The sequence below is a fragment of the Rutidosis leptorrhynchoides genome, chromosome 7 (genome assembly GCF_046630445.1).
Source record: "Rutidosis leptorrhynchoides isolate AG116_Rl617_1_P2 chromosome 7, CSIRO_AGI_Rlap_v1, whole genome shotgun sequence".
In the NCBI taxonomy this organism is placed as follows: Eukaryota; Viridiplantae; Streptophyta; class Magnoliopsida; order Asterales; family Asteraceae; genus Rutidosis; species Rutidosis leptorrhynchoides.
This window is the reverse complement of record NC_092339.1, coordinates 305,306,008-305,324,215: the sequence shown is the minus strand read 5'-3', so window position 1 is coordinate 305,324,215 and position 18,208 is coordinate 305,306,008.

Below are 18,208 nucleotides of genomic sequence, written 5' to 3'. Positions count from 1 at the left end.
TATATCGTATTCAAAAACAACCATAAGTACTCCTGCATAGTTAAGCTCAAAGCATCGAACAATTTATAAAAATTTCTATTACATAACTTGTGATCATGGATTCTATGATCACCTTTGACCCGCCCATATTACCCCCATATAACTCACCTTGATTAAACGAAGTTCCTTGGTCACTTGAAGCTCCCTTACCTTGATTAGCACCTATACATGAGTTAATCTCATTAATAACACAACTAAATCAAAATCACAACTTTCACAAGCTTTTAACACATCCATTCATTTACACATTTACTTAATTCCCTAATTACATCCAAATACACATGAACACATACAACCATAGCATTATAACTTCCTTATAACATCATTATCAAGTAAATCTCATTTCCTTAATCATGCCAATCCCAAATTCATCTATTATGAACATAACATGCAATTCCTTCAATTCTTCCATTACTCATCAAATATGCATAAATCCATTTCCATTACTAACAACCCTAAATTATCAATCATCCAAATTTCATAGCTTGTTACATTAACCACAATTCATACATGAGCAATCTTCTTCAAAATTACTAGCTAGAACACATAGACTCTTCATTGAGGCATTTTATCAAACACTTGGTGTGCATTACTAGAAATTAAGCTAGAACATTACCAAATTCACCATATTCATATCCTTTACTCAAAATGCAAGTTCATACTTGAACTCACTCCCAAAATTACCAACAAATTCGTTCTAAATCATTCAAATGTGCATAACTTCAACAAACAACAACCTTTAAGCATAAAACTCATCACAAACACTCAATAATTGTGATACAAAACTTAAGAATATTCATACCTTGTCTTTTAGGATTCAAGAACCCTAATTGTGCACAAAGAAGAAGAATTTGAAGAAATAAAACTTGCTAGAATGCTTAGAGTGCCTTAGATTTCACAAGTTTATAATTGCATGAACACAATTTCTTAGTTGGAGCTTCCCTCTTCTTCCTCCTTGCCAAAGTCGACATATACACACACATTCACACTCTCTGTATATTTTACAACTGATAAAATGAATTATCAGTGTTTAATTTTTCTTTTATTAAAACAACTTTGCTCAAATTGCATTTTCTACCCTCCCCACCAAAACCATATTAAGGGAGGTCCTTAAATTAACTTTGCATCACTAGTCCCCTTTCAACTTAACCAACAAACATTAACTATTGTCCATTTATTTCATTAAACCATACCATCCATTTATATAATAATTATTTCACATAAGATAACACTAAAACAAACTAAATCATTAATAAATTCTCATAAAATATTATCTTAAAATTTTGGGATGTTACAACTCTCCCCCCGTTGGATTGTTCGTGTCCTCACGAACATTCTTTTATATCTCTTAGTGCATTCAAAAACCTTATCCCTTACACTTGAACCTTCACTAGTCCTTGCACATACTTCATAACTCGTCGGAACCAATTTTCCCCCTCCCTATTGTTTAAGTTTCAAACAATCAAGAGTCTCCCTAAATCTATTTAGGCTCTTCATCTAATTAGTCAACCAAAATACTTAACTTTTACTAAATCTCCTTTTAACTTTGGTAATTTCTTGTAAAAATTTGTGCATTTTTCTCCATCTATCACACACTAGGTGTTCTTTAGGCATACATTCGTTATTCTCTGTCACCCTATCTCTTAAATTTCATACCTTAAGTACTCTTTCTTCATGTACTTTTCATTGGATACTTCAATTTATCCACTTTCCATTTCTTTTCATGTACTATTAGGCCTCTATATCACAATCTTTACTGATAAAAATCCTCATAACCGCGAACTAGTCCTTAATACCAAACAAATCAATATTTCTTTTCCAGAACATTTCTCGTTATACCATATTCTTGCATCTTAATTCTCTTCTTTCAGAGCATTAAAACATGTTATCCTTCTAAATTCCTCACTAGCTTCTCCTAATTTTACCAATTTACATAGATTTCACTTCCTTACGTGCTTTTCGTGTCGGCAACTCATGCCATCAACATAGATTACTCGTATCATCAACTCAAATCGTTTTTAGTATTAAACAAATAAAAGACTTATCCCTTTTTATGCTCACCATTATTCCATGTCATAAGCCTTCCGTATACTTGCACAATACATTCCATAAGTACATTTCTCTTCTTAATTAAATTACATCTTTCACCAATTTTACGCTTGTAACAACTCGTCTTTCAAGTCTCTTCATAAAATCACATCTTATACGACTCATTTGCTTAAATATAAAAATCTTCTAGAATCTCTTAATCTCTATTCGCGAACCTATACTAATGTCCACATTAACTCCCGACATATCACTTTCATATAAACTTGCATTCCTTCGAATCGTCCATAGGTTCTTTCTTCGCAAAATATTTCTACTAAAGTCTAGAGAGTTACCATTATTTCAACCTTCGTCTAACTCAAATAAAGTCAATGATCATATTATTACCATGACCAATCCTCCATTCTGATGACTCCCTTCATTCATGTATCTTCACTTAACCTCTTTTCCTCTAAACCACGTTAACTAGAATCGAGGGATCCGACATACCTCATGTATATCCCAATAAATTCTTTTGCTTATAAAATTCATTTAATTACTTGAACAGGCCTTCAATATTCATCTAATCATGCTTATAGATCAAACATACGCTATTTTCATTATCATCATCAATCTCTACATCATATTTTCCGGTTAATGAATAGTCGAACTTGTTTTCCCTTTTTTTTTTAATACTCAACCAGAACGTGTCACAAGACTCATCGCTACCACGCAATTGTAGTCCCACATACATATCTCTTCATCTAGAACTCATTTTAATGCCTATTCTCATGAATTCTTTTCAAATTAATCTCTTGCGACTTTTCAAAGACACCTCCTTCCATTTTCGTAATTCATTGCCATAACATTAATAATATTCTCGTCTCTCATATCTCTTTCATTTCTCTACTCAATTTCATCATTAAGTATCGAAAACGCACGTTCGCATATACACTTAGTCTTTATTTTAGAACATCGTACATCATGCACATCTTCCTACTTACTTGCAACCAATTCTTAAGTATCTTGATAATTGGATTGCTCATTCTCATGCAAAATTTTACTCCCCATGCTTAATTAATTCTCATAACTGTCTACTAATTCTTACATCACATTACAATCATTCCATGTACCAAATCTCTTCCTTTTCGAAACAAGAAGACCATTCGTTTTCAAGCTTCTTACGTTCTATCTTGTTCTCCTTGCATTTGTGTAGTCTTAACGCTATGAAGTTCTAAGTATTTACAAGACTCTACAACCGGTTCAATCTTACCCCTTTCATTTTCCCCTTCTTTTGGGACCAAAGAGGTCTCTAGCTCGAGACATTTCAGTCTCAAAAGTAAAGGGTTTGGTTCCCTTAACATTATTGCTTCCGTCTAAGGGAAACTTTTTCTTTTCCTTTAGTCTCTTTACTTGAAGGTTCATTTCTACACATTTTCATTGTAACACACTAACCCCACTCCAGGGAAACAAAATAATCATTTACTCGCTATAGTCACAACCATTTAGTTCGTTGCCTCTCCATTTAATGGTTAAGGCCTATACGAGTTCATGCAGGAGGTCACACAAAACATGTGTAGGTGTAAAAGAAGGTACCTACCACACATCGCGTGACTCCTTTACCCTTCTTTTATTCTAGATCGAGTTCGGGTCATTGAGTTCATATTCTTCTCATACTTTAGTATTACTTAGACTACTTTCACGCTTTTCTCGTTTTCCATGGCATCGTCTTTAGTCATCACAACTTAAGGGTACATTCATTATACCTTTGACAACTACTTACGTAACCGTTTCTATTCATGGGTTTGTTCATCTCAAATTTGCAACTTACATCATCCCATATAGAACTTATAGTTATAAAAACCCAAGGATACTCTTAGCGTTAGCATAATCGTAACCAAAACGTAACTTGTCAACCCGTAGGTCTCTTTCTTGTATAGATTTCCGGTCATAACCCACCATAGTCACGACTTACTAGGGATGACCCAAGATTGTGCCTAAGCTAGACACGATTCCTTATCAATAAAGTCTAAACTCATCGAGGTCAGCGTGGACGTAAGTTCAATCCTACTGAAAATACCATGGACGCAAGTCCAAGCTCATTAACTTTACCATGGATCCAAGCTTACCATTATCAACATGGACACTAGCCCAAGCTCATCATCTTTGACATGGACACAAGTCCAAGCTCGTCATCATTATCATGGACACAAGTCCAAGCTCGTCATCATTAACATGGACACAAGTCCAAGCTCATCATCATTAACATGGACACAAGTCCAAGCTCGTCATCATTAACATGGATCCAAGCTTCATTACCTAGTGGGTTTGATCATCACCCTCTTGCACGGATGCAATCCGGGTGTACCAAACCACTCTCGTACATCACATCATAAATGCGTGGTTCTCTCGAAAATTCAAACAAACTCATGTATAACTCATATTCATTCTTACCATCCCCTTCTTCTAAGTTCTAGCAACCTACACAATCTTAAAGAACATGGCATAATACTTTAAACATTATCTATCATGCAAGTCACAAACCGCTTATTTAAAACTTAGTGTTGGTTTAAGCCTAGATAACCCTACGGTGGATTATCCAAGTCTCTTAAACCATAGCTCTGATACCAACTTTTTACGCCTTGAAACGAGTAAAAATTTTTTTTTTTTTTTTTTTAAAAAAGTTAAACATCTGGCCTGACCACGGCTTATGCCGCGGCGCGGCCCATACAGTCGCGGCGCGACATATCACTGTAAAAATTGCCTTCTTAACTCAAGTTCTGATTTCAATTGCTTTGTATTGCCGCGGCGCGAAGCCTCTTGCCGCGGCGCGACCCAACACGGGTCCAGGTCCTAACCTGCAACTTTGAACTTAAACCAAATTTTTCACATTTTAACATTTCATCATTTCACAAAACGTTTCGACAACAAAATACATAAACAAACTAAACCTCTAAGACTTACATTCATCATTTAGAAACATGATTATTACTTGGTCGCACACGACCCGTAGTCCAATATAAACGTGTCTCTTTTGACCCAAAATACCGAATTTAGCACTTAGTTTCAAAACATGATTTAAACATCTTTTGTCTCAATACACATTTGACTCTTGGCGTTCATAAGCGGTTATCGTGAAGCTAGATTCAATTAAGAGACTTGCATACCACTTGATAAATGCCGTTGGTTCTCCTACAACCTTGGTGTCCCAATTCTTCGCAACGCATAAGAACCTAGCAAACATTAACAACATAGCGGGGTAAGCAAAATGCTTAGTGAGTTAAGGGTAAGTGCGTATCTTAAACTTAAAACATAAACATAATCGTAAACACAACCATAACCTTCCAACCCGAAGGTGGATTTCGTAATTCGAACTTGATCAACTTGCCTCCTAGTCATAGCCAATTCTTGATACATAACATATACATATTTCAACCTTAAAACATTATCATATGTGTAAGTTCAAACTAACACGTTATATGGACATCGTCCAAGCTTACTCATAACATGGATATGAATCCAAGCTCATTACGTAATTTAGACATAGACACCAAGTCTAAGCTTTACACCTTAACATAGACACAAAGTCTAAGCTTTACATCTTAACATAGACACAAAGTCTAAGCTTTACATCTTAACATAGACACAAAGTCTAAGCTTTACACATTAACATAGACGTAGAGTCTAAGCTTTTAACTAGTGAACTTAATCGCCACCCTCTTGCACGGATGCAATCCGGGAGTATTAAGTCACCCTTGTTACCATATATCGTATTCAAAAACAACCATAAGTACTCCTGCATAGTTAAGCTCAAAGCATAGAACAATTTATAAAAATTTCTATTACATAACTTGTGATCATGGATTCTATGATCACCTTTGACCCGCCCATATTACCCCCATATAACTCACCTTGATTAAACGAAGTTCCTTGGTCACTTGAAGCTCCCTTACCTTGATTAGCACCTATACATGAGCTAATCTCATTAATAACACAACTAAATCAAAATCACAACTTTCACAAGCTTTTAACACATCCATTCATTTACACATTTACTTAATTCCCTAATTACATCCAAATACACATGAACACATACAACCATAGCATTATAACTTCCTTATAACATCATTATCAAGTAAATCTCATTTCCTTAATCATGCCAATCCCAAATTCATCTATTATGAACATAACATGCAATTCCTTCAATTCTTCCATTACTCATCAAATATGCATAAATCCATTTCCATTACTAACAACCCTAAATTATCAATCATCCAAATTTCATAGCTTGTTACATTAACCACAATTCATACATGAGCAATCTTCTTCAAAATTACTAGCTAGAACACATAGACTCTTCATTGAGGCATTTTATCAAACACTTGGTGTGCATTACTAGAAATTAAGCTAGAACATTACCAAATTCACCATATTCATATCCTTTACTCAAAATGCAAGTTCATACTTGAACTCACTCCCAAAATTACCAACAAATTCGTTCTAAATCATTCAAATGTGCATAACTTCAACAAACAACAACCTTTAAGCATAAAACTCATCACAAACACTCAATAATTGTGATACAAAACTTAAGAATATTCATACCTTGTCTTTTAGGATTCAAGAACCCTAATTGTGCACAAAGAAGAAGAATTTGAAGAAATAAAACTTGCTAGAATGCTTAGAGTGCCTTAGATTTCACAAGTTTATAATTGCATGAACACAATTTCTTAGTTGGAGCTTCCCTCTTCTTCCTCCTTGCCAAAGTCGACATATACACACACATTCACACTCTCTGTATATTTTACAACTGATAAAATGAATTATCAGTGTTTAATTTTTCTTTTATTAAAACAACTTTGCTCAAATTGCATTTTCTACCCTCCCCACCAAAACCATATTAAGGGAGGTCCTTAAATTAACTTTGCATCACTAGTCCCCTTTCAACTTAACCAACAAACATTAACTATTGTCCATTTATTTCATTAAACCATACCATCCATTTATATAATAATTATTTCACATAAGATAACACTAAAACAAACTAAATCATTAATAAATTCTCATAAAATATTATCTTAAAATTTTGGGATGTTACAAAAAATTGCTTGTATTAATAAGTATTTTTTTTATGAATCTAACTCTTGTCTATTTTACAGTATAAAAACACAAAATGGATAGACAACCCAATATTTTAAGAGACCTACCCGGAGACATGATTAATGAAATCTTGTCTAGAGTCGGTCAGAATTCTTCGGCACAACTATTTAAGGCGAGATCAGTTTGTAAGACATTCGAAGAACGTTCCAAGAATGCCTTGGTTTATAAAAGGCTTTCGTTCGAAAGATGGGGGATATCACATTGGGAAATCCATAAGTTACGATGTGTTTACTTTGACGCATATATTGCGGGGAACCCAAATGCTATTTTACGCAATGGGTTAAGAAATTATTTTGACTCAATATATCCGAATATTGGACTTCGTGATTTAGAAAAAGCGACTAACATGCAACATAAAGAAGCATGTTATGCTTCCGGATTAGTAATGTTCGCTTCTCACCAAAGTGAGAACAAGAACATCGGGCTACAACTATTAAACAAAACGTTCCCACAAGTGACGGAGTCGGTAATTGGGGTAAGAAATGAGGTTTTCAGATTATTACGGGACTGTTGGACATTACGTAACCCTCGTCCCTTTGACGATGTTACAACATGCTGTCTTATCAACGGCCATAACGGTTATGTTCCACAAGACCAAGGATGGGAAGTAATCCTAGTAAAACCAGAATGCATGACTTGTTTCTGGACGTATGAATTACGTGTCTTTATTGCCTTTGCTGAACGACTTGTGTACTAGCTAGAATTATCTTCACAACCATCTTGTATCAAATTTATTGTGTGCTATATTTCATGCTATATGTAAAATAAGCGGTATTGTAAGTTTGTAAAATATTGTGTAAAAGTTTGAACGCGAAATATTATTATAATCAGTTTTTCATATAGAATTGTAGTAGTTGAATTGTATATTAGCTACTAAGTATGAACTTAACGGGTAGGTACTACCCGAATTTAAACTTATAAAACGCTAATATGAAGAGAAAGCTTTTATAAATGAGTTCATATTATGCTACGAAATACTATTAACTACTCTTAATATTCTGTATGATTAACTTGTTCCATTTGACTATTTTGAAGGAAATGTCACTGACTACTCGACACACCGTGTATATGAATGAAGAGGAATTCCGTACTTTTCTAGCTTCAAACATAGCCGCAGTACAGGCTGCGCTACATACCAACAATAACCTTGGATCTAGCAGTACAGGAAATCGTGTAGGATGCACCTACAAAGAATTCACTGCCTGCAAACCTTTGGAATTTGATGGAACCGAAGGACCGATCGGATTGAAACGGTGGACCGAGAAGGTCGAATCGGTGTTTGCCATAAGTAAGTGTACTGAAGAGGACAAAGTGAAGTACGCTACGCATACCTTCATAGGTTCTGCGTTAACATGGTGGAATACCTATCTAGAGCAAGTGGGACAAGGCGATGCGTACGCACTACCGTGGTCAGCATTCAAGCACTTGATGAACGAGAAGTACCGTCCCAGAACCGAGGTCAATAAGCTCAAGACAGAACTTAGAGGGTTACAAACCCAAGGATTTGATATTACCACGTATGAAAGACGATTCACAGAATTGTGCCTATTGTGTCCGGGAGCATTCGAAGATGAGGAAGAGAAGATCGACGCGTTTGTGAAAGGATTACCGGAAAGAATCCAAGAAGATATAAGTTCACACGAGCCCGCCTCTATACAACAGGCATGTAGAATGGCTCACAAACTAGTGAACCAGATTGAAGATGAAATGTCCCGTTCTTATTGATTAAAAACGTTCCATATTAATTGATTTCGTTGCGAGGTTTTGACCTCTATATGAGACGTTTTTCAAAGACTGCATTCATTTTTAAAACAAACCATAACCTTTATTTCATAAATAAAGGTTTAAAAAGCTTTACGTAGATTATCAAATAATGATAATCTAAAATATCCTGTTTACACACGACCATTACATAATGGTTTACAATACAAATATGTTACATCGAAATCAGTTTCTTGAATGCAGTTTTTACACAATATCATACAAACATGGACTCCAAATCTTGTCCTTATTTTAGTATGCAACAGCGGAAGCTCTTAATATTCACCTGAGAATAAACATGCTTTAAACGTCAACAAAAATGTTGGTGAGTTATAGGTTTAACCTATATATATCAAATCGTAACAATAGACCACAAGATTTCATATTTCAATACACATCCCATACATAGAGATAAAAATCATTCATGGTGAACACCTGGTAACCGACATTAACAAGATGCATATATAAGAATATCCCCATCATTCCGGGACACCCTTCGGATATGATATAAATTTCGAAGTACTAAAGCATCCGGTACTTTGGATGGGGTTTGTTAGGCCCAATAGATCTATCTTTAGGATTCGCGTCAATTAGGGTGTCTGTTCCCTAATTCTTAGATTACCAGACTTAATAAAAAGGGGCATATTCGATTTCGATAATTCAACCATAGAATGTAGTTTCACGTACTTGTGTCTATTTTGTAAATCATTTATAAAACCTGCATGTATTCTCATCCCAAAAATATTAGATTTTAAAAGTGGGACTATAACTCACTTTCACAGATTTTTACTTCGTCGGGAAGTAAGACTTGGCCACTGGTTGATTCACGAACCTATAACAATATATACATATATATCAAAGTATGTTCAAAATATATTTACAACACTTTTAATATATTTTGATGTTTTAAGTTTATTAAGTCAGCTGTCCTCGTTAGTAACCTACAACTAGTTGTCCACAGTTAGATGTACAGAAATAAATCGATAAATATTATCTTGAATCAATCCACGACCCAGTGTATACGTATCTCAGTATTGATCACAACTCAAACTATATATATTTTGGAATCAACCTCAACCCTGTATAGCTAACTCCAACATTCACATATAGAGTGTCTATGGTTGTTCCGAAATATATATAGATGTGTCGACATGATAGGTCGAAACATTGTATACGTGTCTATGGTATCTCAAGATTACATAATATACAATACAAGTTGATTAAGTTATGCTTGGAATAGATTTGTTACCAATTTTCACGTAGCTAAAATGAGAAAAATTATCCAATCTTGTTTTACCCATAACTTCTTCATTTTAAATCCGTTTTGAGTGAATCAAATTGCTATGGTTTCATATTGAACTCTATTTTATGAATCTAAACAGAAAAAGTATAGGTTTATAGTCGGAAAAATAAGTTACAAGTCGTTTTTGTAAAGGTAGTCATTTCAGTCGAAAGAACGACGTCTAGATGACCATTTTAGAAAACATACTTCCACTTTGAGTTTAACCATAATTTTTGGATATAATTTCATGTTTATAATAAAAATCATTTTCTCAGAATAACAACTTTTAAATCAAAGTTTATCATAGTTTTTAATTAACTAACCCAAAACAGCCCGCGGTGTTACTACGACGGCGTAAATCCGGTTTTACGGTGTTTTTCGTGTCTCCAGGTTTTAAATCATTAAGTTAGCATATCATATAGATATAGAACATGTGTTTAGTTGATTTTAAAAGTCAAGTTAAAAGGATTAACTTTTGTTTGCGAACAAGTTTAGAATTAACTAAACTATGTTCTAGTGATTACAAGTTTAAAACTTCGAATAAGATAGCTTTATATGTATGAATCGAATGATGTTATGAACATCATTACTACCTTAAGTTCCTTGGATAAACCTACTGGAAAAGAGAAAAATAGATCTAGCTTCAACGGATCCTTGGATGGCTCGAAGTTCTTGAAGCAGAATCATGACACGAAAACAAGTTCAAGTAAGATCATCACTTGAAATAAGATTGTTATAGTTATAGAAATTGAACCAAAGTTTGAATATGATTATTACCTTGTATTAGAATGATAACCTACTGTAAGAAACAAAGATTTCTTGAGGTTGGATGATCACCTTACAAGATTGGAAGTGAGCTAGCAAACTTGAAAGTATTCTTGATTTTATGAAACTAGAACTTTTGGAATTTATGAAGAACACTTAGAACTTGAAGATAGAACTTGAGAGAGATCAATTAGATGAAGAAAATTGAAGAATGAAAGTGTTTGTAGGTGTTTTTGGTCGTTGGTGTATGGATTAGATATAAAGGATATGTAATTTTGTTTTCATGTAAATAAGTCATGAATGATTACTCATATTTTTGTAATTTTATGAGATATTTCATGCTAGTTGCCAAATGATGGTTCCCACATGTGTTAGGTGACTCACATGGGCTGCTAAGAGCTGATCATTGGAGTGTATATACCAATAGTACATACATCTAAAAGCTGTGTATTGTACGTGTACGAATACGGGTGCATACGAGTAGAATTGTTGATGAAACTGAACGAGGATGTAATTGTAAGCATTTTTGTTAAGTAGAAGTATTTTGATAAGTGTATTGAAGTCTTTCAAAAGTGTATAAATACATATTAAAACACTACATGTATATACATTTTAACTGAGTCGTTAAGTCATCGTTAGTCGTTACATGTAAGTGTTGTTTTGAAACCTTTAGGTTAACGATCTTGTTAAATGTTGTTAACCCAATGTTTATAATATCAAATGATATTTTAAATTATTATATTATTATGATATTATCATGTATGAATATCTCTTAATATGATATATATACATTAAATGTCTTTACAACGATAATCGTTACATATATGTCTCGTTTAAAAATCATTAAGTTAGTAGTCTTGTTTTTACATATGTAGTTCATTGTTAATATACTTAATGATATGTTAACTTATCATAGTATCATGTTAACTATATATATATCCATATATATGTCATCATATAGTTTTTACAAGTTTTAACGTTCGTGAATCACCGGTCAACTTGGGTGGTCAATTGTCTATATGAAACCTATTTCAATTAATCAAGTCTTAACAAGTTTGATTGCTTAACATGTTGGAAACATTTAATCATGTAAATATCAATCTCAATTAATATATATAAACATGGAAAAGTTCGGGTCACTACAGTACCTACCCGTTAAATAAATTTCGTCCCGAAATTTTAAGCTGTTGAAGGTGTTAACGAATCTTCTGGAAATAGATGCGGGTATTTCTTCTTCATCTGATCTTCACGCTCCCAGGTGAACTCGGGTCCTCTACGAGCATTCCATCGAACCTTAACAATTGGTATCTTGTTTTGCTTAAGTCTTTTAACCTCACGATCTATTATTTCGACGGGTTCTTCGATGAATTGAAGTTTTTCGTTGATTTGGATTTCATCTAACGGAATAGTGAGATCTTCTTTAGCAAAACATTTCTTCAAATTCGAGACGTGGAAAGTGTTATGTACAGCCGCGAGTTGTTGAGGTAACTCAAGTCGGTAAGCTACTGGTCCGACACGATCAATAATCTTGAATGGTCCAATATACCTTGGATTTAATTTCCCTCGTTTACCAAATCGAACAACGCCTTTCCAAGGTGCAACTTTAAGCATGACCATCTCTCCAATTTCAAATTCTATATCTTTTCTTTTAATGTCAGCGTAGCTCTTTTGTCGACTTTGGGCGGTTTTCAACCGTTGTTGAATTTGGATGATCTTCTCGGTAGTTTCTTGTATAATCTCCGGACCCGTAATCTGTCTATCCCCCACTTCACTCCAACAAATCGGAGACCTGCACTTTCTACCATAAAGTGCTTCAAACGGCGCCATCTCAATGCTTGAATGGTAGCTGTTGTTGTAGGAAAATTCTGCTAACGGTAGATGTCGATCCCAACTGTTTCCGAAATCAATAACACATGCTCGTAGCATGTCTTCAAGCGTTTGTATCGTCCTTTCGCTCTGCCCATTAGTTTGTGGATGATAGGCAGTACTCATGTCTAGACGAGTTCCTAATGCTTGCTGTAATGTCTGCCAGAATCTTGAAATAAATCTGCCATCCCTATCAGAGATAATAGAGATTGGTATTCCATGTCTGGAGATGACTTCCTTCAAATACAGTCGTGCTAACTTCTCCATCTTATCATCTTCTCTTATTGGCAGGAAGTGTGCTGATTTGGTGAGACGATCAACTATTACCCAAATAGTATCAAAACCACTTCCAGTCCTTGGCAATTTAGTGATGAAATCCATAGTAATGTTTTCCCATTTCCATTCCGGGATTTCGGGTTGTTGAAGTAGACCTGATGGTTTCTGATGCTCAGCTTTGACCTTAGAACACGTCAAACATTCTCCTACGTATTTAGCAACATCGGCTTTCATACCCGGCCACCAAAAATGTTTCTTGAGATCCTTGTACATCTTCCCCGTTCCAGGATGTATTGAGTATCTGGTTTTATGAGCTTCTCTAAGTACCATTTCTCTCATATCTCCAAATTTTGGTACCCAAATCCTTTCAGCCCTATACCGGGATCCGTCTTCCCGAATATTAAGATGCTTCTCCGATCCTTTAGGTATTTCATCCTTTAAATTTCCCTCTTTTAAAACTCCTTGTTGCGCCTCCTTTATTTGAGTAGTAATGTTATTATGAATCATTATATTCATAGATTTTACTCGAATGGGTTCTCTGTCCTTCCTACTCAAGGCATCGGCTACCACATTTGCCTTCCCCGGGTGGTAACGAATCTCAAAGTCGTAATCATTCAACAATTCAATCCACCTACGCTGCCTCATATTCAGTTGTTTCTGATTAAATATGTGTTGAAGACTTTTGTGGTCGGTATATATAATACTTTTGACCCCATATAAGTAGTGCCTCCAAGTCTTTAATGCAAAAACAACCGCTCCTAATTCCAAATCATGCGTCGTATAATTTTGTTCGTGAACCTTCAATTGTCTAGACGCATAAGCAATTACCTTCGTTCGTTGCATTAATACACAACCGAGACCTTGCTTTGATGCGTCACAATAAATCACAAAATCATCATTCCCTTCAGGCAATGACAATATAGGTGCCGTAGTTAGCTTTTTCTTCAATAACTGAAACGCTTTCTCTTGTTCATCATTCCATTCAAATTTCTTCCCTTTATGCGTTAATGCAGTCAAGGGTTTTGCTATTCTGGAAAAGTCTTGGATGAACCTTCTGTAGTAACCAGCTAGTCCTAAAAACTGGCGTATGTGTTTCGGAGTTTTCGGGGTTTCCCACTTTTCAACAGTTTCTATCTTTGCCGGATCCACCTTAATACCTTCTTTGTTCACTATGTGACCGAGGAATTGAACTTCTTCCAACCAAAATGCACACTTTGAAAACTTAGCGTACAATTCTTCCTTCCTCAATACTTCTAACACCTTTCTCAAATGTTCACCGTGTTCTTGGTCATTCTTTGAGTAAATAAGTATGTCATCAATGAAAACAATGACAAACTTGTCAAGGTATGGTCCACACACTCGGTTCATAAGGTCCATGAACACAGCTGGTGCATTAGTTAAACCAAATGGCATGACCATAAACTCGTAATGACCGTAACGTGTTCTGAAAGCAGTCTTTGGAATATCATCTTCTTTCACCCGCATTTGATGATACCCAGAACGTAAGTCAATCTTTGAATAAACAGACGAGCCTTGTAGTTGATCAAATAAGTCGTCGATTCTCGGTAGTGGGTAGCGGTTCTTGATGGTAAGTTTGTTCAACTCTCGGTAGTCGATACACAACCTGAATGTACCATCTTTCTTCTTGACAAACAAAACAGGAGCTCCCCACGGTGATGTGCTTGGTCGAATGAAACCACGCTCTAAAAGTTCTTGTAATTGGCTTTGCAGTTCTTTCATCTCGCTGGGTGCGAGTCTGTAAGGAGCACGAGCTATTGGTGCAGCTCCTGGTACAAGATCTATTTGAAATTCAACGGATCGATGTGGGGGTAATCCCGGTAATTCTTTCGGAAATACATCAGGAAATTCTTTTGCGACGGGAACATCATTGATGCTCTTTTCTTCAGTTTGTACTTTCTCGACGTGTGCTAGAACAGCATAGCAACCTTTTCTTATTAGTTTTTGTGCCTTCAAATTACTAATAAGATGTAGCTTCGTGTTGCCCTTTTCTCCGTACACCATTAAGGGTTTTCCTTTTTCTCGTATAATGCGAATTGCATTTTTGTAACAAACGATCTCCGCTTTCACTTCTTTCAACCAGTCCATACCGATTATCACATCAAAACTCCCTAACTCTACTGGTATCAAATCAATCTTAAATGTTTCGCTAACCAGTTTAATTTCTCGATTCCGACATATATTATCTGCTGAAATTAATTTACCATTTGCTAATTCGAGTAAAAATTTACTATCCAAAGGCGTCAATGGACAACTTAATTTAGCACAAAAATCTCTACTCATATAGCTTCTATCCGCACCCGAATCAAATAAAACGTAAGCAGATTTATTGTCAATAAGAAACGTACCCGTAACAAGCTCCGGGTCTTCCTGTGCCTCTGCCGCATTAATATTGAAAACTCTTCCGCGGCCTTGTCCATTCATGTTCTCCTGGTTCGGGCAATTTCTAATAATGTGGCCCGGTTTTCCACATTTATAACAAACTACATTTGCATAACTTGCTCCGACACTACTTGCTCCGCCATTACTCGTTCCTACACCATTTGTTCCTTTCGTTCTATTAACCCCTGGTCCGTAAACCTCACACTTCACCGCGCTATGACCATTTCTTTTACACTTGTTACAAAATTTGGTGCAGAACCCCGAGTGATTCTTTTCACACCTTTGGCATAGCTGCTTCTGATTGTTGTTGTTATTGCAGTTATTATTGTTGTTGGGATGATTGTTGTAGTTGCTGTTGTTGTTGTTGTTGTTGTTGGGCCGTTTGTTGTAGTTGCGATTGATGTTGCGATTGTTGGGATAATTGTTGCGATTATTGTTGTAATTGCTGTTGTTGTTGTATTGGTGATTCTTATCACCGTTTTCCTCCCACTTTCTTTTGACTTGCTTCACATTGGCCTCTTCAGCAGTCTGTTCTTTAATTCTTTCTTCAATCTGGTTCACTAGTTTGTGAGCCATTCTACATGCCTGTTGTATGGAGGCGGGCTCGTGTGAACTTATATCTTCTTGGATTCTTTCCGGTAATCCTTTCACAAACGCGTCGATCTTCTCTTCCTCATCTTCGAATGCTCCCGGACACAATAGGTACAATTCTGTGAATCGTCTTTCGTACGTGGTAATATCAAATCCTTGGGTTCGTAACCCTCTAAGTTCTGTCTTGAGCTTATTGACCTCGGTTCTGGGACGGTACTTCTCGTTCATCAAGTGCTTGAATGCTGACCATGGTAGTGCGTACGCATCGTCTTGTCCCACTTGCTCTAGATAGGTATTCCACCATGTTAACGCAGAACCTGTGAAGGTATGCGTAGCGTACTTTACTTTGTCCTCTTCAGTACACTTACTTATGGCAAACACCGATTCGACCTTCTCGGTCCACCGTTTCAATCCGATCGGTCCTTCGGTTCCATCAAATTCCAAAGGTTTGCAGGCAGTGAATTCTTTGTAGGTGCATCCTACACGATTTCCTGTACTGCTAGATCCAAGGTTATTGTTGGTATGTAGCGCAGCCTGTACTGCGGCTATGTTTGAAGCTAGAAAAGTACGGAATTCCTCTTCATTCATATTCACGGTGTGTCGAGTAGTCGGTGCCATTTCCTTCAAAATAGTTAAATGGAACAAGTTAATCATACAGAATATTAAGAGTAGTTAATAGTATTTCGTAGCATAATATGAACTCATTTATAAAAGCTTTTTCTTCATATTAGCGTTTTATAAGTTTAAATTCGGGTAGTACCTACCCGTTAAGTTCATACTTAGTAGCTAATATACAATTCAACTACTACAATTCTATATGAAAAACTGATTATAATAATATTTCGCGTTCAAACTTTTACACAATATTTTACAAACTTACAATACCGCTTATTTTACATATAGCATGAAATATAGCACACAATAAATTTGATACAAGATGGTTGTGAAGATAATTCTAGCTAGTACACAAGTCGTTCAGCAAAGGCAATAAAGACACGTAATTCATACGTCCAGAAACAAGTCATGCATTCTGGTTTTACTAGGACTACTTCCCATCCTTGGTCTTGTGGAACATAACCGTTATGGCCGTTGATAAGACAGCGTGTTGTAACGTCGTCAAAGGGACGAGGGTTACGTAATGTCCAACAGTCCCGTAACAATCTAAAAACCTCATTTCTTACCCCAATTACCGACTCCGTCACTTGTGGGAACGTTTTGTTTAATAGTTGTAGCCCGATGTTCTTGTTCTCACTTTGGTGAGAAGCGAACATTACTAATCCGTAAGCATAACATGCTTCTTTATGTTGCATGTTAGCCGCTTTTTCTAAATCACGAAGTCCAATATTCGGATATATTGAGTCAAAATAATTTCTTAACCCATTGCGTAAAATAGCATTTGGGTTCCCCGCAATATATGCGTCAAAGTAAACACATCGTAACTTATGGATTTCCCAATGTGATATCCCCCATCTTCCGAACGAAAGCCTTTTATAAACCAAGGCATTCTTGGAACGTTCTTCGAATGTCTTACAAACTGATCTCGCCTTAAATAGTTGTGCCGAAGAATTCTGACCGACTCTAGACAAGATTTCATCAATCATGTCTCCGGGTAGGTCTCTTAAAATATTGGGTTGTCTATCCATTTTGTGTTTTTATACTGTAAAATAGACAAGAGTTAGATTCATAAAAAAAAAATACTTATTAATACCAGCAATTTTTACATATATCATAAAGCATAAGCACACTATATTACATATATTACACCACACGAATACAACTATCTTATTCCGACTCGCTTGTTTCTTCTTCTTCGGTTTTGGTTCGTTTTGCCAAGTTTCTAGGGATATATGATGTTCCCCTAATACGAGCCGTCGTGATCCACATTGGTTTAGAAAAACCTGGTGGTTTAGAGGTTCCCGGGTCATTGTTACAACTTAAGGACTTCGGGGGTTGACGATACATATAAAGTTCATCGGGGTTGGAATTAGATTTCTCTATTTTTATGCCCTTTCCCTTATTATTTTCTTTTGCCTTTTTAAATTC